Raw genomic sequence first — 25855 nt, 5'->3', positions numbered from 1 at the left:
GGAAATCCCAATCATTGGATCAGGAAATCTTAATAGACACTGGCTCATCCTTCATAAGAATGACCGAGAAGGTTCTGTTTCAACTCACTGTCCCTACCTCGCATCAGCTCATGCACCTTCTTCACATGAACATATTGTGCTCCACCCAGTTTCTCAATTACCTCACTCACCCCATGCTCATCTCCCCATGTCTCACAGTTTAAAGTAATAGACTTGTCAGCTGTCAGCATGTTTTGCATTAAACTGAGCACCAGCCTGTGTCCCTACCTTACAAAGCTTATGATCCTGGAGTTTATCTGTTGCCTTCAGGATTTCCACTTCTTCAGTTTACTAGCAGACCTGGACCTCACAATTAGAATCAGAATCAGGTTTAATATCACTGTCATGCATCACAAAATTTGTTGTTTGCGACAGCTTTACAGTGTAATAGATAAATGCACTACACATTATAGTAAGAAAAAATATATATCCATATAAATAAACTTTAAAATGTAGTGCAAAAAAAGAGAGCAAACTAGTGAGGTAGTATTCATGTTCAGAAGCCTGATGGTGGAAGGGCAGAAGCTGTTCCTAATATATGAGTGTGTATCTTCAGGCTCCTGTACCTCCTCCCTCCCTCGTGGTAGTAATAACCCCATCACATCCAGGGTGATGGGGTTCTTTAAAGATGGACATTGCCTTTTGGTGCATCACCTTTTGAAGATGTCCTCAATGGTGGGAAGGTTGGTGTCCATGATGGAGCTGGCTGAATCCACTACCCTTGCAGCTTTCTCCAATCCTGTGCTGCGTCCCCTCCATACCAGATGATGGTGCAACCAGTTAGAATGCTCTCCACAGTACATCTGTAGAAATGGGCCAGAGTCTCTGGTGGCATACTAAATGTCCTCAGACTCCTAATGAAGTATCGCTGGTGATGTGTCTTCTTTGCAATTGCATCAATATGTTGGGCCCAGGATAGATCTTCAGAGATATTGACCGAGAAAATTGAAACTGTTCACCCTTTCCCCTGCTGACTCCTTGATGAGGACTGGTGTGTGTTCCCTTGCAAAACTTCACTATCAGAATCAGATTTAATATCACTAGCAAATGTCATGAAATTTGTTAAATTTGTGGAGCTGTGCTTTGCAACTACTGTAAGAAATATATATTAAAATGAATAAGTATTGCAAAAAGCAAGCAAAAAAAAGAAAAAATAGTGAGGTGGTGTTCATGGGTTCATGGTCCATTCATACATCTGATGGCAGAGGAAAACAAACTGTTTCTGAGACTTTGTTTGTATCTTCAGGCTCTTGTACTTCCTCCTTGATGGTAGCAATGAAGAGAGGGCATGTCCTGGATGGTGGGGGTCCTTAATGATGAATGTTGCCTTTCTAAGGCATCACCTTTTGAAGGTGTCCTCATCTAGGGGAGCCTAGTCCCCATGATGGAATTGGCTGAGTTTGCAACTCTCTACAGCCTTATCGAATCAAAAACAGTAACCCTGCTGTTGTTGTGGGCACTGTTGGCAAACCTAATCAAGAAACATAATTTTATTATGCTGCAGTCTAGTGAAAAAAATGATTGCAGAATATTAGAAACTTTTCAGCAGCGTCCTCCTGGAGCTTTCAGTCATAACCAAGTGAATTTTCCATTGGTTGTGGAAACTTTGACATATGGGCTTATGTGGAATTGATAGAGAGATGGTCACCATGTTTTCCATCTTGAGAAGAGCAGGGTGGTCACTTGAGTTGAGTATGATGTTCTCCTTAGTGGTTGTAGGGTGGATTCCCATAATGGAGAATGACTGCGTATGGCTTTGTGTAACACGGGAAACCTGATGCATAGGCAGCCACCACAAAACCCTTGACAGATCCAGCTCAGGGCCCAGAGCTGCAGTCTTCCTCCACTTTCACTGTTGTGTTATGTTATCATCTCCCATCAGCTCCACCACTGAAGTCTTGGTTGGATCGCCCTTTATCTGGAAATTTACCACCACAACACTACCAGGAGCTAAGTGCCGGATGGCTAAACTCCAGTCAGCATCACTCTCAGGATCTCAGGGACTCACAACATGGTGACAATTCCAGAGAGGGTTCTCCATCTCCACTGAAACGAGAGTGCCCACCATTTAAAAAGTTTAAAACCACAAAGGAATGTAATAGGATTGAAGTATAGGTCTAAATTATAAAGACAGATGCAAAATGCTGGAGGAACTCAGCAGGTCAGGCAGCATCTATGAAAATTAACAAGCAGTTGCTATTTTGGGTCAAGAAACTTTTGAATGGTCGCAACCCAAAACATCAACTGTTTATTCCATTTTGTGTGTGTTACTCTGAACTTACGGAATTTACAGAATCTCTTGTGTCTAAATTCTAATGATGCTGGTTCTCAAGAGCTCTTCTCCAAATATCCAAACCCAACAAAGTCAGCCACTTTGAATTTGTACCCGTGAACTAAGAGACTCGCCTTTTCATCTTAAAAATATTAATGAATGGAAAATCACAGCAATATACCCTGATCTCCAACTGATAAGCTCAACACTGAGAGTGTGCATACTGATTATTTGATTAGCTTTTCAGAGAGTATGAAATGCTTGGTGCTAGAATAAGTTCTAATGCACTGAGAATAATCACAAATTATTTAATATTCTTAGCAGCAATATCTGAATACACCACCACTGAAATATTGAAATTCTCATTCATTGTTACCCCAATTACATACTGTACATGTAATTTTGTTTTGCAGACTGGTCTCTGAGTTAGGTACCAAGTACCCGAAGCGTTGAAATGCTCCTGGTATCCAAGTCAGAGAGCAGTCTGCAAAAGGAACTTATGAAATTGGGGGGAAATGAGCCAACATTAGGTGAGCATGTTATGCAATCTATTTCCTTTAATAAGAAGGGTGTACAGTACTTTGCTCAATATTGTAACTTGGCATGTAGCCTACTGGACTAACAGTGTACCAAATCAGTATTCCAATTACCATCAATTTTATTTTTGAAGGTCATTTGTCATTACATAATAGCGAGTAAATATTCACATTCAAAACAGTCAAAATGTGATTTAATTCTATTACATTTCTCATAGAAATATGAGCTAAAGAGATTAAGATTCCCAACATATTTAATTTCACCAATAGCCAAAGATGGATTGGAGTTCTGATGCATCCTCTTGAGGACAAATGAGGTTAACCAGCCCAGTCCATGTCATTTGGAAAAGGATCAAAGTGCTGGTAAAGCACTGAGAAGGTTGAATTTGTAACACAAGACTACTTTTCATAAATTTCATGGAATGGGGGATTTACTAAAATAACATTGCTTCCATGGGTATGGTGATAGCTCACTAATTAATTTTCCAGGCAAGGTAATCCAGAGGTCTAAGCTAACAGTTCAGAGGCCAGCGTTCAAATCCCACTTTAACAAGCTCAGAATTAAAATCACCTGCTATTCTGGAACTTGGGGGAGAAAAGATATGATTCATTAATAGCAATGACCATTGTTTAAAAAACCTGCCTGGTTCATTGATGCCTTTCTTACCCAGCTGGCTTAGCCTATTTGTGACTCCAAACCCAATGTGGATGATTACTAAATGGTCATGCCAGCTACCAGTTTCAAGAACAACTGGAGGTCAACAATAGGTTCTTGACCTGCCAGCAACAATGACATTCTGAAAGCTGAACAAATATAAAATGTCAAATGGTATCAAAGGTAATGCATACGTGATTTAGCAATTTGGCAAAGAAAAGAATCAGGTTATCTTTAATCTCTTTCCTCTCTCCCATGAGTAAAAGTCTTGATTAGCCACACCTGAATAATCTGGGAGTGATACTTTCAAATTAGGCTTGATGTTACTGAGTTCTAATAAGACCACATTAATACTACATGGTTGTGCATTTTAATTTTCTAGCTGACGAGAACTTGTAGGAAATTGCTTGCATTTCAATGAAAGTACAGTCAGTTCAGTCATGCAAGTGAGGTGTATGTTAGCTTCTCTTTGGAGAATCGTTCAGCCTTCTTCCCAAAGGACCATAGAATACACACCCAAAAGCAAAATACTGGTCAGGTAGCATCTGCAGAGAGAGAAACACAAGTCCAACATTTTGATTGATGATGGGTACCGATCAAAGGCCACCAAACATAAACGATAACCCTGTTGCTTCTCTTCACAGAAGCTGCCCAACCTGCTGATATTTTCCAGCATTTCTCTCATTCTGTTCTCAGAGATGACATGTACTAGCTCATAGTGCCATCATATTCAGAAAAAGGCATTCTACAGTTAGAATCCCTAGATCACATCATAAATAACAGAACAACTGTTCAGCTATGTCCAAGCTATCTCAGAATGGTTCCACTGCTGTTCAAGGGTTTGTGGCATAGATGCACAGGATGTTTTCTGATCCAAAGGCTTAGGTTGTGTAGGCTGAGGTTGTATTGACAAAGTAAAAATAAGAGGAGGAACTCAATGGATCTGGCAGCATTGTGGATGGAAATAGGTAGTTGATGTTCTGGGCTGACACTCTTCATCTGGATTTAAAGACAGAGGGGAGATCTCCAGTATAATGAGGTGAGGGAGATGGGGTTGAGCAGTAGCTGGAGAGAAATAGTAGATCCAAGTGAGGAGGGTGCTAGGCAGGGAAGAGCAGAAATTGCAATAGAGGCTGGGGGAGCTAGGTGGAGGCGACAAGAGGGTGACGATGGTGGAATCAGAGAGGAAGGGAAGGTGGAGCATGGAAGTTTTTGATGGAGGAGAGATCGGTGTATGGGAACATTGGTGGAAGGGGTTCCAGAGGGAGCAGTGTGTGGGTGATGGGCAGATGGAGTGGGATGGAAGCCATGGTGAAAAGGGGCTGAGGGGCTGGGGATTAGAGTGAGGTGCAAGAGGAACTGGTTAGATCAGATAGAGAGAAGGTACTCCTCAGAGAAAGCATCCCCCAGACCAGGGCAATTGAGCCATTCTCAAGCTGCCCATTGACATACAGTTTGCATCTCTTCAAGAGCTCTAACTTTGAACACTCATTGTATTCTTCAAGTGCAGGAGTTCCCAACCTTTTTTATGCCATGGACCAATACCATTAGGCATGGGGTCTGCAGACCCCACGTTCCATATCCTGTGAGATCAAAACCGAGGCAGAAGCAATGGGAAATCCGGTCGCTTCATTATAGGAAGGATGTGGAAGCTTTAGAGAGGGTGCAAAGGAGATCTACCAGGATGCTGCCTGGACTAGAGAGCATATCTTATGAGGATAGGTTGAGAGAGTTAGGACTTTTCTCTTTAGAGTGAAGAAGGATGAGAGGTAATGATAGAGGTACAAGATGCATTAATAGAGTGGACAGCCAAGGCTTTCTTCTGTTCCTATATTGGATAGTGACTCATTGGTCTGTGAGTCTAACTTACAAATGACAATCATCTGTGAGATTATCTGATGTAATTTTCAAATTAGTTATCTTTCAATTAAGTTTCACACCAAAAGCAGACAGGGCATTTTAGGCAAAAGTTATGACAACACATCTCAGATGACTGAAACTTGAACAGTAGGAAGCAGCCTTTTGGGAAGCCATTTCCAAATGTAACACACTTCTTATTCAGGGCTGGAGTGACATATGCTATTGGTCTGCTTGAATTACTTTATCCCTTTGCAAACAAAGTTTTTGAGAACCAAATGCAACGCTGGTCAGTTGAAAGGAAATTATCCACCACAATGGGTATTAGGAGTGTTTTCTAAAATAATATAGTAACATTTAGGTGGATAATAGCTCTTGACATACCAGATAAGGGATGATAGAATCCTATTAGATACGTATATATTCCAAAAGTTATTAAATATTCAAAGATTGTCATTGGCCCTCCAAAGACGAATTACGTTTACAAATCTATTAATGTACCTTAACAAAGTTGGGTAGTATGTACCGGCACCCATTCAATTTAGAAAGGACATTTGCATTAAAAGCTAATTTTAATTAAGAATGAGTTTAAATGTTTAGCACGTAATCTGGAGTACCTCCTGTCTGTGGGTAGATTACTTAGAATTCGTAATAGTTCCATTGTGCTTGACTCTAATAGACATCTCATTACTTGTAATCTCATTACTGCATTAGGTACAGTTATATCAAAGCTTTGCAGACTATTTCAAATGACTTGTTCAGTTGAAATGAACTGGATTTGTGCAAAACCTGCCAAACTCTTGGTTGCAATCTCTGAGTGAGCCAGTGATGGGATCCCCAGAATCTCTGCACTGAGGGATGTGGGTGTGCAAAGCACTCTAGTGTCAAACATGGATCCAGAAAATAGCTTCAATTGAGCGATGTCAAAGCAGAAGGAAAGGGCACCCAGATGACAGAGAACCATTGCAACTGGACTGCCAATGATTGCCTTCGGCAAATATTTGAACCATCTGACCTCAGCGGGATTCCTTTTGAGGTTGTATTTCAGTGGGAAAATCAAGGGAATGAGACTGAATCTTCTCATGGTCTGGGCTGAGTTCAGCCAGGCTATCAGCAGGGGACGATGGGAAAATTCAGATGTAGCCTACCTCCACAAGACTTTCATTAACTTCTACCCCATCCTCTAATAGCAACAGCCTTTCTTCCTTCCAGATGTGTTGTTTTTGCAGGGCAGCCAGGTTCTGTGTCACTAGGTTTGTACTCCCTTATTGCTTTTCTTGGCACTGTCAAATAGGAAATAGCTGTGGATCTAAAGGCCCTGGGACACTTGTTGCAAACCTTCTCTTTTCCCTCACTGACGTGGTCAGTGGTCGCATACCAGGACTTGTGATATGCACCAGCTGCTCATATGGTCATCCACCACCACTGCTTCAAGTGACCTTGATCTGAGGGTGGGGAGTGGGGGGCTAAGCAGGTGCTACACCTTGCCCAAGGGTGACCTGCAGGCCAGCGGAGGGAAGGAGCACCTTACCCTGCTTTGGTAGAGAAGCATCTCCACCCCGCCACCCAAGATAAGAATAGTACCAGGCTCTTTGCCCTCACCTTTCTGCTGGAAGCTGGGGACGGTCAGCCTGTGTGTAGAGTCATAGAGAGAAAGTGCATCGAAATAGGCTCTTCAGCCAATCAGCTCTGTGACAACCATGAAAAACTACCACTAAAACGGTGCTAATCCAATTTTATTCTCCCTTCCTTCTTATCGACTCTCCCCAGATTCCACCAATCACCTGCATGCTAGGGGCAAGGTACCATGGCCAATGAGCTGAGCAGCCCGTGGGAGGAAACCTGTGCAGTTGCAGGACCAGAACCTGCATCTCTGGCACTGTGAAGCAGTGGCTCTACCAACTGTACCACTGAGCTGCCCAGTGTTCCACTGTGTTTCCAACTAACCAATACACTCACTGGCCACTTTATTAGGTACGCTAGTACAGCTACGAGCCTTCTCCTTTCCCTTAAGGTCACCTCACTGATGTGCAGCCATTCACAGCATTCAGGTAGACACGATCAAGAGGTTTAATTGTTGTTTGGACCGAACGTTAGAATGGAGAACATACACTCAGTGGCCACTTTATCAAATACAGGCGGTTCCTAATAAAGAGGCAACTGGTTATGAATTAATATCACCTTATTTAAATATGGTGCTAATGCTCTGGATGCAGTGCTGTGATTTTTAAAGGGACACTCTGCAGAGGGAGCAGGATTTAATGTAATGTCTGGTTTTACAAATATCGGCTTCCTCTTTCGAACAGTTCCACAGCAATCCGTGTTGTCAATCATCAATGAAAGGAAGGCATGCTGTTTCCTGCTTCACAGTCTGTGCCCACTTGGAAATAATTCTGCCAGTCAACGTCACGTTATCCATTGCCTGCCGCATTGTGTATCCTTTGAAAGCTTGTTCCCCCATCTGAAGATTACGTTGAAGAAGACGACACACTGCCTGACCTAAATACTCTACCCACTCATCCAGGAAGTCACATCCTCTCTCTGGAGAGATAATAGGATCAGAAAATTCGGCACCAGCCAGGGGAAGATATTGCTGATCTCCAGATTCAACAGCTGCATTCAGGCAGAGTTGGGGTCCATCTTTTTATTACCTGCTTATCTGGTGCAGCAAGCTTAAGTCTCTTTGGTGATTCACCAGTGGGGAAGAAGATTTACATTCAGAGGCTGTCCTTCTCCACAACAGGATCCCAATGTCGTCAACAGCCAATGCAATCATTTTAATATCAAACCTGGCAGAAAGCAGCTCCCACCGGCTGGAATGAGGCAAACCACAGGACAACTGTTTCTTCGTGATGCAAGTTGGAAGGTAAACGTTGAGCAGGTAATGGAGGAGGGCACCCAAGCCCACCTTCAAAATGATTCCTGTGAGGACACACACAACCTCTTTTCTGAAAGTTGACACTTTTAAAAGTAGTAAAGGGCTCATTATAGATTTTGGGCTCAAGTGTACTTCTGACACTGAAATGGGCTGCACTGAGCGGGCGGTGGAGTTAGCTACTGCCTTAGCATTTGAGGGTCTTGACAAGCACCTGAATCCCTAAGACATATACTCAGTGGCCACTTAATTAAGTACACCTGCTTATTAATGCAAATATCCACTTAGCCAATCATGTTGCAACAACTCAATACATAAAAGCATGTATACATGCTCAAGAAGTTCAGTTGATATTCAGACCAACCATCGAAGAAATATGATCCAGATGACTTTGGCCATGGAATAAATGTTGGTGACAGGCTCGAGTATCCCAGAAACACAAGATATAAGACACAGGAGCAGAATTAGGTCGTCCGGCACATTGAGTCTTCTCCGTCATTCTATCATGGTTGATTCATAATTTTTCTCACTCCATGCTCCTGCCTTCCCCCTGTAATCTTTGATGTCCTGACTAGTCAAGAACCTATCAATCTCCACTATAAATATACTCAATGACTTGGCTTCCACAACCGTCTGTGGCAATGAATTCCATCTGTTCACCACCCTCTGGTTAAACAAAATCATCCTAATCTCTTTTCGAAATTTTTTGTCCCTTCATGCTGAGGCTGTGCTTTCTGGTCATAGACTTACCCACTACAGGAAACATCCACTACACATCCGCTCTATCGAGGTCTTTTGACTGCTAATCTCCTGGGATTTTCATGCACAACAGTCTCTAGAGTTTACAGAGAATGGTGTGAAAAACAAAACATCCAGCGAGTGGCAGCTCTGTGGGCAAAAACGCCTTGTTATTGTCGGAGGCCAGAGGGGAATGGCCAGACTGGTTCAGGCTGACAGGAACTCAAATAGCCATGCATTACAAATGTGATGTTCAAAAGAGTGTCTCTGAACGAACAACACATCAAATCTCAAAGTGGCTGGGCTACAGCAGTAGGAGTCCATGAACTTACACTCACTGGACATTTTACAATGTACAGGAGGTAACTAATAAAGTGGCCTCTACGTGTAGAAGGGTATACTCCAATGATTGGTAAATGGAGTACACCTGGGTAGTATAGCTGGGTACTTGATAGTCAGCATGGTGGGCTACATACAGTTGCTGTGTCAGCACTGTATGACTTTACAACAATGCACTGTTGCAAAATCGGCTTTAAGCCCAATATCCGGAAGCACGTAAAAAAGGAGAAATGCAATGTACTCTGAAGTGTGGGTTCAATCCAAGACACTGACAGATGCTGGAAATCTGAGCAACACACATGAAATGCTAGAGGAACACAGCAGGCCAGGCAGTATTTTTGGAAAAAAAGTATGAAGTATAAAGGAATAAAGAGCTGATGCTTCAGGCCATTGGATCAAGGAACTAACAGGGCACATGTACAGATACAATTACTGCAAGACACATCCATATGGTTAATTTGTACTCATCTTCATCTATAAAGCATTTTGGGAGATTGTCTACTTTAATAATTTTATTGCTCAATAGAGTTAGAGCTGATTAACAGGTATTTTAATTTCTAACACATCAAGATTAATTTCAATGGTGAGTTTCCACATTCCAAATATAAATGTGAGATACACTCTGCACTCGCAGATTTTACAGTTCATTATTGCCTTGTTAGAAAATCTCCAACAGTGAGTAAAAGTTGATAGTAAGAAGTGTTCTAGTTTCCAAATGAGCCTTTAAGCTGAAACCAGTACAAAAGAGACTTCCAAAGATGTTGCTGGGACTTGAAGGACTGAGTTGTGGAGAGAGTGCCAGACCTGCACATGCAGACTCCTCCCACCTTACAGGAGTCACCTGCCACTCATTTCCAACTCATCACCTGCAGCCTATTTAAACCCAGCTCTCATCCATAGTCCTGGTTCACTCATATGAACCAGCAGCCTCAACTAGTTGCTCTTAACCTTCAATTACCTTGCTGCCTTGCCGTGTTAAGTATCTGTCCTCTCTTGTTTTGTGGCCCCTCGTGGCTGGTTATTTTACAGTTTATTATTAAAGTGATTGCTCACTGCTAAACTGTCCCCACTACTCTGCATTTGGATCAAGTCTCCTCTCTGGCTCAGGATGGGTGACCGGCGAACGACACAGCACAATTTGTTTGCCAAAAGGAAATTGTCTGCTGACACAAGTACACAATCCAGAAGCAGTAGGAAGCCATTGACCATCTGCTTGCCACCCTCAACCAACTCTCTGTCTCATTACAGCAACCTCCTCTCTCGGAGGCTCACGTTCCAGTGCCTGAATACTTTGATGGATCCACAACCCAATACCGCAACTCATATCCTCGAGTGTCTCACACTTCAATCTTCAGCCATCTCTGTATTCTACAGATTAAACCAAGATTGCCTTCATCAGCCCTCTCTTGACAGGATAACCTGTCACCCGGGCTGCTGCTAAATGGGGCAATTGAACCACTATCTGCAGTAAATTCGCCACGGAGAGGCACCAGCTTTTTGACCATCCTGGAAGTGGATTGGATACTTCACCTGCATCAAGGCGCACACTTGGTGCTGGATTACGCGATGGAATTCGGGGCACTCGTGCCGGAGTGTGACTGGAATACAGAATTCCTGCTGGCCCGTTACCATCACGGCCTCTTGGAGTGCCTGGAAGATGAGCTGCCCACCTGGGAGGTGCCCACCAACCTCAAAAGCCTCAATATTCTGGCTCTCCGTGTTGACAAGGCAAAACCCTCCAGGTCACTATCCAGAACCCTAGTTCTGTTGCCAGAACCATTTCAGGCTGCGGGGCTCTCATAAGCCATGCCTCTAGAATGCATGCAGTTAGGGAGCGGGAGCATGTGGGGGGGAACAACTTGTGCCTTGTGGTGGAGCAGTTGACCACCCACACATCAAATGTCCACTGCATCAAGGAAAGCAGCACCACCAAGAAGAGATGAGGGGCCTTCCATCTGGTAAGCTCCCCCAGGATCCTCAGTCCAGCACCTTGGCCTGACTCACACTTTCTGCCCATCTCCACACCCCAACAGCTCTAGGCACACTGGAGGCTATGGTGATTTCCAGCACAGCAGGCAACTTTCTGAACCAAACTCTGTATGTGCAGCTTGGATTCTCTACACTATTTCTCACCTGTTTTGCACCGTGGCCATTGGCGGACATCTCTTGGGGTCTGGAATGGGCAGGGCGCAGACATAACCTGTGCACATGAACATTGAGACATCTCGAGTCCCTCCAATTCCTTTTTATTGACTTACCCGACACTGCGCTCATCTTAGGTTACCCCTGGCTCTCCACTCACGACCCTCACTTGGCTTGGTCATCCAGTTCACTGCTGAGTCGGGGACCCACCTACCTGCAACCCCAGTTGAATCCACGTCGTAAATCCATGGAGATGGAGGAAGTCTTCAACTTCACCAAACTCCGACAGGAATACCACAACTTAGCCATCACCATCAGCAGAGGGAAGCCTGCACTCTACTGCCTTACAGGTTACATGACTGTATCATCAACCTCCTTCCAGGCACCACCTGTCCTCGAGGGCATCTGCTCTTCCTCTCCCCTCCTGAGACCCAAGCCATGAATGACTATATCACCGAAGTACTACCACACAGATTCATTCCCTCAGTTCCCAACCTTTACAGGATTCTCCTTCATCATGGAGGAAGATGGAAGTGCTGCATCAACTATCGTGGACTACAAAAAATCACCGTTAAGAACTGCTACCCTCTCGGCTTGATTAATAGCACATTTGAAACACTCCCCAGGGACCAGTCCTTCACCAAACTTGGTCTACAGAGTGCGTACAACCCGATCCAATTCTGCTGGGGGATGAATAGAAGACAATGTTCAGAACACCCACTGACCTCTTAGCCAGCTGAACCCCTCCGGATCTTTTGTCGTAGAAGTGGACACATTTGATGTGGATGCTGGGGCCACCCTCTCCCAGTGAGGGCTGGATGGAAAGGCATACCCTTGTGCACTCTTCTTACACGTTCGACCCTACATGGTGTTGTTATGGAGCAGGTGACAGGGACCTACTCACCATTGCATGGGCCTTGGAGGAATGGAGACATTCGCAGATGGGGGAACACTGAGATTGACCTAGGCTGACCACTAGACCCTCATATTCATTCAGCAGACCAGCCAAATCAACCCATGTCAGGCTTGCTGGTCTCTCTTCTTTGAGCTATTCAACTTCGCCATCTCCTACTGACCTAGCTCCAAGAACACCAAGGTGGATGCCCTTTCTCAACGGAGCAGAAACAGAGGTCGACCCTCAGCCCATCCTCACAGATCCTCACCCCTATCATCTGGGATCTTGAGAATCAGATCTGCCAGGCCCTACAGCATCAATCTGCTCCGGCCAACAAACCCAACAATCACATGTATGTGCCAGTGGCCATGCGCTCTGAGCAACTCCAGTGGGCCCACTCCTCGCCCCTCTCCAGCCATCCAGGTGCTCGATGGACCCTAGATTTTCTACAACTCTGGTTCCAGTGGCCCACCATGATCGCAGATGTCTGTCAGGTTCATCAGTTCCTACTCCCAATGCACCCAGTCCATTTCCTCCAAACAGTGACTCTCTAGGCTCCTACCAGCCCCTCAACGCCTGTGGTCACACATTACCATTGTGGATTTCATCATGGGTTTGCCACCTTTCAATGGGGCCACAGTGATCATGACAGTAGTGAACAGATTCTGCAAGGCGACCCTTCATTGTCCTCCCCAAACTTCATTGTGCATTGAGATGGGGGATCTGGTTGTCTAACATGTGGTTCACCTATACGGATTCCCTCAGGATATCGTGTAGCACTGGGCCCACAATTCACCTCCCACTTCTGGTGAGCCTTTTGCCCCCTCTTCCACACCTCGGTGAGTTTGTCCTCTGTGGAGACATTTCTGCGATGTTTTACTGCCTAGAATCCTTCCACATGGAGGAAGATTCTGTGCTGATTCTCGTAGCTTGTTATTTAGCAGTTTATTATTAAAGCGATCGCTCACTGCAAAATTGTCTCCGCAGCTCTGTGTTAGGGCAAGCCTCCTCTCCTCTACTTTTCCCGACAGGGGTTAAGCAGTTTGGGGCTTTTTTCACTGCAGTGTAAGAAAATAAAGGACAATCTTATAGAGGATTGTAGAATCCTGAGGGGCATAGACAGTCAATACATAGTCTTTTCCCAGAATTGGAACATCGAGAACATGAGAACATGGAATTCAGCTGATAGTGGAGAGTTGCTGGTAGAATCTCAGATGGAGACGAGAGGGTGCACTGGAGTGAGACATACCAACTAGTGGAGTGGTGTCACAGCAGCAACCTTGCACTCAACATCAGTAAAACAAAAGAACTGATTGAGGACTTCAGGAAGGGTAAGATGAAGAAACACACACTAATCCTCATAAGGGATCAGAAGTGGAGAGAGTGAGCAGCTTCAAGTTCCTGGGTGTCAAGATCTCTGAGGATCTAACCTTGTCTCAACATATCGATGCAGTTATAAAGAAGGCAGATAGCGACTATACTTCATTAGAAGCTTGAAGAGATTTGAGCTTGAAAGCTTGAAAATCACTCAAAAGCTTCTATAGATGTACCATGGAGAGCATTCTGACAGGCTGCATCACTGTCTGGTACGGAGGGGCTACTGCACAGGATCGAAAGAAGCTGCAGAAGGTTGTAAATCTAGTCAGCTCCATCTTGGGTACCAGCCTCCAAAGTACCCAGGACATCTTCAAGGAGCGGTGTCTCAGAAAGGCAGCGTCCATTATTTAGGACCTCCATCACCCAGGACATGCCCTTTTCTCATTGTTACCATTAGGTAGGAGATACAGAAGCCTGAAGGCACAAACTCAGCAATTCAGGAACAGCTTCTTCCCCTCTGCCATCCAATTCCCAAGTGGACATTGAACCTGTGAACAGTACCTCTTTTTTTTAAACATATATAATTTCTGTTTTTGCACGATTTTTAATCTATTCAATATACATATACTGTAACTGATTTTTTTTCTTTTTCTTCTTCTATATTACATATTGCATTGAACTGCTGCTGCTAAGTTAACAAATTTCATGACACATGTCAGTGATAATAAACCTGATTCTGATTCTTAATGACAACTTTTTCACCAGAAGATGCTACATACATGGAAAGAGCTGCTAGAAAAAGTAATTGAGGCAAGTACATTAACAGCATTTTATAGATACTTTACTGTCATAAGTCAGGTGTTGAATCAGGACCCAACTGCAGGACACAGACACTGGAGTCCCAGAAACAGGACAAGACAGAACCCAAGGACGGGACAGGATGCAGTCCAGGCAAGGGAAGCAGGACCAGGACGAGGGACTGGGAAGAAGCAGCCTGGGGTGGGCTCCGAGCCCGAGACTGGACAAGGACCCAGAACCTGGGTCTTGCCTCGGGCTCGGACCCACAAACCCAGGCGAGGACATGACGATGCTTGGCTAGGGACTTGGGGTCTTAAGGCTTGGGTCGAGGCTTGAGGCTAGAGGCTGCGGTCTGGGAGCTTGGGGAACTCGGAGGCTGGAGCTAGGGGTGGACTAGGAACTGTACATCAACATGGAGCCGGGACTCATCTTTAACAGGACACTGACATGAGACGGGACAGTACGCAGGAATGGAGCCAGGACTTATCCACCGACAAGCCGGGACTCATCTGTAACTCCACACCAAGGTGGGGCAGGAACATCCGTCAGGTAATGGCAGAACAGCCTGACCTACCCGACAGAGACAAAGACAAGACAAGACAAGACAGATTCGCCCCACAGGGCAACGGCAGAATGGCCTGACTTACCCCACAGGGGTGGGGACAGGAGGAGACAAACACCAAGGAACGACAGACAGTTTCACCTTTGCATCGGGGTAGCTCCGAGTAGCCATTATGGTCAGCAGCCTTGTCTGGCTACAGGAGCAACCAGATCCCCGCCTAGCTCAGAGTGACTGACAGCTGGCCCAGGAAACAGCTGAATCCATACCACAATGACCACTCCGACTACTACCAGCAGGGCTCCCAGAAGCCATGGTTCTCCAACACAGCCCCAAGGATGACAAGAGCCCATTCTAGCCTTCCACCAGCCATCTGTGCCATGAGTATCTTGACAAGACAACCCCTCCAATACCAGGGCCACTTATACTCCCAGTTCCAATATGAGCCTCAGGTGTTTCTAGTTAGGGACCGCCGGAAAACCCGGAGTTTGTGGACCAGACCACAGACTTCGGACTGAACCACCACATGGATAGGTAGATTGATAGGAAAGATTTAGAGTAATATGAGCCAAACAGAAGCAAATAGGATTAGCTTAGATGGGCAAAGACCAGTTAGGCTGAAGGGTCCATGCTATATAACTCTGACTCTGGCCCAGTAAATTATTCATTACATAACCTTCCGAGTTCATCACATAAGATGAGGAGCAACACACACAAAATGCCGAAGGAACTTAGCAGGCCAGGCAGCAACTATGGAAAAGAGTACAGTCAACATTTCAGGCCCAGACCCTTCAGCAGAATTTCAGATATCCAACATTTGGAGATTTTCTCTTGTTCATGATGAACTTGTTTTCCTTAATTTGACAGGCAATGGGAAAAGACAAGAACACACAGGAAAAAAGGAAGTGGCAGCTCAGAAAGTGGAGGAAAGGATAGAGGTAGAAATGTAGCAGCTCTTTGAGATCGCTAGATTAATAATAATCATAGAAATAATACTTTATTGATCTTGAGTGAGACATCTTTTAGTCATGGCAACATTTAAAAACACACTTAGCAGTGAGCTTAACTAATAATAAATACAGAATAATAATAGTGTAAAATTAGTAATAGTATAAAGATAGTGTACCAGTGTGCAATGATAATGTACAAAATAATAACTGGCTGTTGTAAATTGCCTCTCATTTGTGGGTAAAGTGGTAGAATCGAGGGCAGTAAATGGGAAGATTAAAAAATTAAAATGGGATTAGAATCGGAATGGTGCTTGGTGGACAAATGGACTGGGTCAATTTAGTGAAGGAACCAGGATCAGAGACTTTGATCCAAGCTGCGTCTACTTGTTTGCTGAGGACAGGAGATGGAATCAGAGAGGTTAGTCTGGGACTATAGCAGGTCTGTGATCTTTCTAAGATCTGACTAGGAACTATCCCACTGGAGATGCAATATTGGAGAAGAATCCTACAGTAAGAAGGTGGAGAAATGGAGGTGGAACAAAAGGAGCAGGTGTCATCAGTGTTTGGTTTGGCTCTGTGAATGGAAGCATACATGAAGTTTACTCCACAGCGCTTTCTGTAAGGGAGCAGACAATGTGGAAGCTGACACATAGTGCACACTAATGCAAGGTTGCAATAGGGCCAAGACAGACCAGGAGGAGGCAGGTTACACTTTCTGCAAGTACATTTCAATTCAATGCCAAAGTTCCTCTAATTCATCTCATTTCTTTGTCTGATTGAGTGAAATTACAGGAAAACCACCTGAAATAGGGCTAATCCCAATGTATTAAATCAACCAAATTTGCTCTCATTTGTCCTAACAAATGCTGGAACAAAGCTGTCTCACAGCTGATTTATTGGTGGGAAAGCTGAAAATATTCAGGAGTTGATGAACCTCAAAGATGAGCTCCTGCCATTTGACTAGAACTAAGACTTCATTTCAAATAGGATTGGGCTGAACTCTAATGAGCCTTAGTTACAATTAAATTTGCCAATGAGGTAGCACAAAGTAAACATATCTTGTGCATTTGTTGTTATTGTGTTAACTGTGGTTCAATCAGTGGCATTTTTCTCTCTGAGTCACAAACATATACATATGTTCAAGTTGCACCTGAACACATTATCCATTCAGTGCCACAGTGAGAGAGTCAGTGCCATCTCCTCCAAGTCAAACATCATCTTGTCTTGGAAGTACAGTTCCAGTCCTTCATCGTCACTGGTTCCCAATCCTGGAACTCTCTGCCCAACAACTTGGTGGGAGTATTTAAATCAGGACTGCGCTGATATGAGCAGCTTTATCACCACTTCCAAAAGACCATCAAACCAATGTTCAAAGTTCAAAATAAATTTATTATCAAGGTACACGTATGTCACATTGAGGTTCATTTTCTTGCAGTCATTCATGGTAAACACAAAGAAACACAAAACGGACAAATAACCAGAGTGCAAAAGGCAGTAAACTGTGCGAATACAAAAATAAAAAAATACAAAATAATAATAATAACTGACAAACAGAGAAATAGATAAATAGATAGACAGATAGATAGATAAATAAATAAATAAGCAATAAATACTGAGAACATGAGATGAGGAGTCTCTGAAAGTGCATCCCATCGGAACAGGTCAGTGTTGGGATGAGTGAAGTTATCCCCTCTGGTTCAAGACCCTGATGGGTGAGGGGTAATAACTGTTCCTGAACCTGGTGGTTTGTGTCCTGAGGCTCCTGTACCTCCTTCCTGATGGCAACAGTGAGAAGAGAGCATGGCCTGAATGATGGGAACCTTGATGATAGATGACGCTTTCCTGCAACAGCACTCCTTGTAGATGTGCTCAATGGTGGAGATGGATTCACCAGTGATGGACTGGGCTGTATCCACTACTTTTTGTGGGCTTTTCCATTCAAGGGCATTGGTGTTTCCGTACAAAGCCGTGATCCAACCAGTCGGTATACTCTTCACTGCTTATCTATAGAAATTTGTCAAGGTTTTAGATGTCATGCTGAATCTTCACCAACTCCTCAGAAAGTAGAGGCACTGCCGTGCCTTCGTTGTGATGGCACTTACATGCTGGACCCAGGACAGTTCCTCTGAGATGATAACACCAAGGAACTTAAAGTTGCTGACCCTCTCCACCTCTGATCCCCCGATGAGGACTGGCTCATGGATCTCCAGTTTCCTCCTCCTGCAGTCTATAATCAGCTCTTTGATCTTGCTGACATTGAGTGAGAGGTTTTCAATCTCCATCCTATGTTCATTTCATCACCACCTTTGATTTGGCCAGTGACACTGGTGTCATCAGCAAGCTTAAATATGGCATTGGAACTTTGCTTCGCCACACAGTCATAACTATAAAGCAAGTAGAGCAGAGGGCTAAGCACACAGCCTGGTGGTGCATCTGTGCTGATGGAGATTGTGGAGGAGATGTTGTTGACAATCTGAACTGACGGGGGTCTGCAAGTGAGGAAATCAAGGATCCAATTGCACAAGGAAGTATTGAGTCTAGTTTTTGGAGCTTATTGATTAGCTTTGAGGGGATAATAGTATTGAATGCAGAGCTGTGATCAATAGAGAGCATTTTGAGGTATGCAATATTACTGTCTAGATGTTCCAGGGTTGAGTGAAGAGCCAATGAAATGGCATCTGCTGTAGACCTGGAGTGATGGTAGGCAAATTGGAGTGGATCCAAGTCAGGCAGGAATTGGCATGTTTCATCAACAACCTCTCAAAATACTTCATCACAGTTCATCACTGTACAATAGTCATTGAGGCAGGTTACTTCGTTCTTTTTGGGCATCGGTATAATTGAAGCTTACTTGATACAGCAGGATGGCTTTTCACTGTTTCCTGTAAGACCACAAGACATAGGAGCAGAATTAGGCCAATCTGCCCATCGTTTGCTCTGCCATTCCATCATGGCTGATTTATTATCCTTCTCAACCCCATTCCCATGCCTTCTCCCTTTAACCTTTGATGCCCTTAATAATCAAGGACCTATTAACCTCCGCTTTAAATATATCTAATGACTTGGCCTCCATAGCTGTCTGTGGCAGTGAATTTCACACATTCACCTCCTTCTGGTTAAATAAATTCCTCTCATCTCTGTTCTAAAGGGATGACCTTTTTATACTGAGGTAGTGCCCTCTGGTCCAAAACTCCCCCATTCAGAACATCCTCCCCACATCTGCTCTATCTAGGCCTTTCAATATTTGACAAACTTCAATGGGATTCTACCGTCCCCACCCATTCTTCCAAACTCCAGTGGGTACAGGCGCAGAGCCATCAAACACTTCTCATACATTAACCCTTTCATTCCTGGAATAATTCTTGTGAAGCTTCTCTGGAGCCTCTCCAATGCTAGCACAATTTTCCGTAGATAAAGATCAAAATAAAACACTCAGAAGCTTTTATAGATGTACTGTGGAGAGCACCACTATCTGGTATGGCAGGTGGGATGGGGGGTGTGGGGGGGCTACTGCTCAGAAGCTACAGAAAGTTATAAAATTTGTCAGCTCCATCTTGGGTACGAGCCTTCATAGGGTTACCATCAGGAAGGAGGTACAGAAGCCTGAAGGCACACACTCAGTGATTCAGGGAAGGCTCCTTACCCCCTACCATACAAGTGCCTCATATGTCTATAATTGCATGAATTTTCTATGCGCCTCCTTCTTAACCAGCACCTCAATATCCTTCATTAACAAAGGCTCCCTAAATCTGTTAGCATGTCTTTTATTCTAGCAGGAGCATGCAGTTTCTCTGTTCTCAATATTTACTCTATTTGCAATCTGTCCAATATACACATATAAGCCTGATTTTGATTCTGATTCAAAACTGCTCACATTACTCCAATTGCAGTCTGACCAATGCCTTATAAAGCCTTAGCATTACATCCTAGCTTTTATATTCTAGTGCTCCAGAAATAAATACTAACATTGCACCATCTTTCCTTACAACCTTCACAGCCTGCAAGTTAACCTTTAGGAAATTCTGCTCAAGGACTCCAAAGTCCTTTGTACCTTTGATTTCTGCATTTTCTCCCCATTTAAAAAGACTATGCCTTTATTCCTTCTGTCAAAGTGCAGGACCATACACTCTCCTACTCTACATCCCAACTGACACTTCTTTGCCCATTCTCCCAACCTGCATAAATCCTTGAGGATAACCTGAGATGAGCAATAAACACTGTCCAGTGAGCCTAGGTCCTGAAAAGTGAATAAACTGAAGCAAGGTTTCTTTAATTGGCAAGCTTTTCCTGACGAATTTCACGACATATGCCAGTGATATTAAACCTGATTCTGAGACAAAAGAAAATCTGAAGATGCTGGGAATCTGAGCAACGCACACAAAATGCTGGAGGATCTCAGCAGGCCAGGAGGCATCTAAGGAAAAAAGTACAGTCAACATTTCAGGCTGAAACTGTTCGGCAGGGCTGAGTTTTAACCCAACATTGACTGTACTTTTTTCCATAGATGCTGCCTGGCCTGCTGAGTTCCTCCAGCATTTTATGTGTGTTGCTTGCAGTCTGGGATTTCCTTTCCACAAGACAATGATTTAAAGCAATTGGTAAATGTCCTACAAGGAGATGAGGAGATTATTTTCAAAACTGGAAGTTTTCATGTTTTCATCATCTTAAGCCAGTAAAGACATTGGAAGCAGTCTCAATAATAACTTCCCAAAATGAAATGGATAAGCACTCAAAAGGCAAAATCAAATTACTATTAGGAATGAGCAGCAGTGTGCAGCTAAATGGGTTGACCCAATCAGAGGCATAAATGTGATGAATTACATACTTCTGCACTGTATAATGTCCCTGCATATCTTTAGCTTGCATTGATTGTGAACACAAATGAGACTTTTTACTGTATGTTTCTATGTACATGTGATAAATAAAATGAATCTAATTCTGAATGTAGTCTTTCCTATGGGATGCGGGAATGGGGTGATGGAGATCTTGTATAATTTGTCCACACTTCAGCTCTCCAGCCAAGGCCTGACTAGATCTTGACAAGTCATCCAGCAGGACCCTACAAGTTCAAGTGTTGGATAATTGGAAGGCTGGGACATATACTCTTCTGCCTGTGAACTGAGGAATAAGCAGTGCACCCTGACTGAATACAATTTAAATTCATTTAAAACTCACTTTTGACAGCTACCAGCTAATGAACAGCCATTTCTCATGTGGCTGTCTCAATTTTATTTTTACACCATCAATTAAATTCTATTTAATTGAAAACTGAGGTTGAACCATTTCTGGTGTGTGAGTCGTCCTCTGATTACATCCCTGGTGTTTTATCGGTCTATCTAACATAATAAAAATTTTAAGATAACCTATCCTTCTTGTCACAATTTTCCATTATAAATTTGCATGTCCCCTTTCCTATCAAATCAAGATTATAATCAAGATCAAGAGGCACTGTGGCGCCTCCTCTGGCAGGAAGATGTAATTACAGTTGTTATAATAGACAATTTCAGAGTTTGGCACTGTGATGTAGACAATTCATCGCTACTTGCCGGGATGAACCTCTAGGCGCAGAATCAGAATCAGGTTTATTATCACTGACGTATGTCATGAAATTTATTATTTTACAGCAGCAGTACAGTGCAATGCATTAAAATTACTATAAATTACAATAAAATCTTCGTGAATTACCATGATGTGGTCTGTCGTTCGTATTTATTCCAGATATATGGTGCCAGTGAAGGAGAGAGTACGTGTCTCTTTCAGTGACATAGACTCTGAACATTAACTATTCTGAACTTGACAATGTCATGCTGCTTAATGGCTCTGTCCGTCTGTGTGCAAGTACTATTCCTTGATATTTCTGGTTTAGTCCTTGTATTTGGTGTGGAGTTCTCACAGGGTCTGGAGGGGAGGGCCTTGTTGTCAATTTTGCTCTAGTTACACCTCTGTTGTTCCCAGCCTTCTTAGGATGTTGATGGCAGTGATCAGGGCTGGAGGGTGTAATGTTGAAGAGCAGGGTGTTACTGGTTAACTGTATGGCAAGGCATGGATAGGTTCAGCACTGTAAAGATGAAGATGAGAATATTAATTTTATTTTAGAGATATAGTAAAAGATCCTCCCAGCCCAACGAGCCCATGTTGCCCAACTACACCCATGTAACCAATTAAGCTCCTCACCCGTATGCCTTTGCAATGTTGGAGGAAACCAAAGCACCCATGATCACCCTGGGCTCACCATTCAGATCCATCCCCCTTCCCCAAGCCCCTCTACAGCTTTAAAAGTTTCTATTGTCCCCTTCCCAGTCCTGACAAAGGGTCTTCAACTTGATTTCTTTTCCCACAGATGCAACCTTTCCCACTTAGTGCTCCCAGCATTTTCTGTGCTTGCATTGCTTTATCGCATCCATTCATATTCAACTATCTCATCCATTCATATTCACTGCTCTCTGTTCAGGTGATTAACTCTTGCAAACTATTCCCTGACTTCAGTCATTACCTGCAGTTTAATTCTGTAGATTTTGTACTGAAATTATCTTGACAATCGCCTAGAATGTGGTACAGTTCTATCCACAATATTGAGGTTTCCTTCCTCATTTAATAATACTCATAATAATATGACAAAGACTCTGCTTTGATTGTAGCACCTTCATCCTATTTGCCTGCTACAGGAACCATAAACAATCTATAAAGGTAATGCATATTGCTCAGCTATTAGCAAAAGAAAAAATGGATTGATGGGGAAAATATTTTAGCTTATCTGCATTCAGAAAAGATGAAGAATGGGTTTCTGTAGTGATGGCTCTAGCATTTACCACTTTCAGAATCCTGCTGGGTTTGAATTAATCCTGGTCTCAGACTCTGTTCAAATATTTATATATCTGTCTTAATTCTTATTCACATTTTGGTGCCCAATACTCTTTCAAAGATTATCAGCTGTTAAATGAATAGACTCCATTCACAAGATCGGTGCATCAGACATCCCAATACCATCCTTGGACTTTATATGCTGAACTTGTAAATCTTTGGCATATTGTTGAAGCCCAGAGAAAGTTCATACAATTCAAGGAAACGGCAGGTGCCAAAAATATGAACCACGGTGCCGGAAGCACTCAGCAGATCAGGCTGTTTCTTGAAAAAGAAGCAGTTCACGGCTCAGCTTAAAAACCTTTCGCTGGAATTGGGAGTATATGCTTTTAAGTTGCAGAGAAGATGGAGGAAATTAACAGATAAAACAAAGAGATTACTTGCGAATGGATGAGGGAATATGTTTAGAGACCAACGACTCAGTGAGCGAATGGGAGAAGTTAGAGAGTGATGATGAAAATTGTAAACTGTTGCAAAATGCAGGGTGGTGGACGAATCCGACAGGTTAGCCGCTGATAGACAAAGCAAAACTGAGCCAGTGTCACAGATGGGTGACTCACAGCAGAGAAGTTTTCTTGTGTTTATATAAACAGGTCATTCAGAATTTCCTTTCAGTTCACAACATGTTTGGATATTTCAGCATAACCCCCACATCCCTCCATTTGGTTCCTAATGATAAAACAAAATTTCCAATCTACTTTTAGTCCACATTGGTCTTCCAAGAGTTTAGTGCACTTAAAGGTTACAACTACATCAATGATATATGTACTAATTATCAAAAGCGTTACAAATGACAGTTGATTGAGTCCCAATGAAGGGTCTCAGTCCAAAACATCGATTCTTTTTCCTTTCTATAGATGCTGCCTGATCAGCTGATTTCCTCCAGCATTTTGTATGTGTTACAAGTTGTAAAAATGGTTGCCAAGAGGTTGTTCAAAACTGTCAGACAGGCTGGGCTACACAACAGAATTAGAATTAGAATCAGGATCACTTTGCTACCAGTATGTGAAACATACCAGAATTGATTATGGTTTAGCGCCAAGCATTAAACACTGGACAACACCATAACTGACCAAACAATAACAACCAAAACAGCAAAAGCAGAATCATTGATTTGCAATGCTAGCTCAGACTGATGGCAATGGGGAATTTGGATCTAATAAACCTTTGAATTTATTGGAGCAGTAACTAGAATCACAGAGTAAAACAGCTTGAAAACAGACCCAACTCATCCATTCCTGCCAGTGTAGACCCCTCTGCCCATGATTGGTCCATATCTCCAAATTCCTCCTATCTAAGGACTGATTGCATCTTGATGTAGCTTAGGGATCCCATTATACAAGATATCACACAACCCGTCAAAAAGGCCAGTTATGATAACAATGGAGAAAGCAAGTTGCATGTAGCTTATTGTGTTCCACATCCTCTGGAGTTTATATGAACAAGAGAGGACTTGACCGGGTAGATGTGAAAAGGATGTTCCCTTAAGTAGGGGAATCTGGGACTAGTGCGTTTTGTTTAAAACTAACCAGAGCTCTATTGAAGGCAGAGAAAGGAATTTTTCTCTGACGGTTGAGATTCTTTGGATCTCTCTTCCTTCAAGGTTATTGGAAATAGTCTTTGAATATTTTTAGGGAAATATTACATAGGTTTTTTAACAAAGCAAGGGGAGAAAATTTACTACTGGTCAACAGGAATGTGCATTGTAATTAATGTGAGGCAGGTTTAAGGAGACATGTGAACGAGTACCACTGTTTATATTAAACAGCTCTTTGTAAAGAGTTGTAACTTACATTATTTCTTTAAGGAATTTCACAGCACTCTGTAATTCCCTCTTTCAACCTTCTTGCTTCACCACCACATCGATTCCTTCAGCCAATTGTGCTTCACCTCTCCCATTATCTCCAGATTTTGTTCAGCATCTATTTTTGACTGATCATGCCCCTGAGAGGTGCCCTCCTTTAAATGTACTACATAACTAATGATGCTTCTGTGAGATTACTGGCTGCCTTCCTCCACTGGATTTTTTAATCACCTCCTCATGACACTTCCAATTCTCCTTCCTCTCATCAAGGAGAACGGATCCCTGTAGGGGCTTACTACCACGTTCTGAATATTGCACAACTCTGCTCTCTTATTTAAAAGAAACTGTCAGTAACATCTCAGCTGTCAATCACATGCCAACACAACTAATCACACACCGCTGCTGAAGATCGAAAGCCTTCTCTCCTCTTCTTTGTTATTCCTCTCAGACCCTTGTGGCACATTGGGCAGCAACCTGGCAGTTTTTTTGCAGCATTTGTCTGTTTTTTCCATGAGGCCGAGTTGCTAGCTCGATGCTCAACCCAGCACGATGGATAACATGCAAGGGGCTGGCTGGATTCGAACCTGGGACAACTTGACTCAAAGTCCAGTGTGGATGCCACTACTCAAGCAGCCAGCTTTCTGTCTTCTGCCTATAGTGAGTAAGGTGTGCAGAACTGTATTGGTTTAAGCTTGGTACCAGAATCTGAACCATAGTTAGGCTGTCTGCATTATAAAAATCATAAAACCAAAAACAAAGAATGGAAATAAATTTCTCTCACAATCCCATACAATTAGTGCACAAAGCAGCATTGCACTAAATAACTGAAGTGTTTACAACAACTTAAAATGTTTCTCAGGAACAACAAAGCATTTGTTCATGAGATATTAAACACTTGGAGTTGAATTTTTACCATGTTGTTCACAACTTCAAGGTGCTGCTCGATGTTTTGTGGATATGTTTGACATATTGTCACAATTGTAAATATGGCATCAAATTTGTTAACAGCAAAAGCCCCAAACCAGAGATAATGACTAGATTAATGTTTGCAAGGTTTATTGGAGGATGCATGTTAACCAAGTCAGCAGGACGACAGCGCTTGCTCCCTGTGAATGTAGTGACAAAGGATCTTTTGTGTCTTCCGTAGAAATCAGATTAACTTCATTGTATCATTTTATCCAAGGACTGTTGCTCCAGCAGTGTAAACCTCTGGCTCCA

The 25855-nt window shown here is 43.1% G+C and overlaps 1 protein-coding gene across 1 annotated transcript in view; it reads left to right on the top strand.

The window, feature by feature from the left end:
- Positions 1-25855, top strand: part of LOC132402400 (metabotropic glutamate receptor 1-like) — a 246385-nt gene that overhangs the window by 2235 nt on the left and 218295 nt on the right. The gene's annotated exons all lie outside the window — the stretch shown is intronic.

The sequence above is a fragment of the Hypanus sabinus genome, chromosome 12, assembly GCF_030144855.1.
Source record: "Hypanus sabinus isolate sHypSab1 chromosome 12, sHypSab1.hap1, whole genome shotgun sequence".
Taxonomy (NCBI): domain Eukaryota; kingdom Metazoa; phylum Chordata; class Chondrichthyes; order Myliobatiformes; family Dasyatidae; genus Hypanus; species Hypanus sabinus.
The sequence above is the reverse complement of the archived record's forward strand: the minus strand, read 5'-3'. Positions and strand labels throughout refer to the sequence as shown.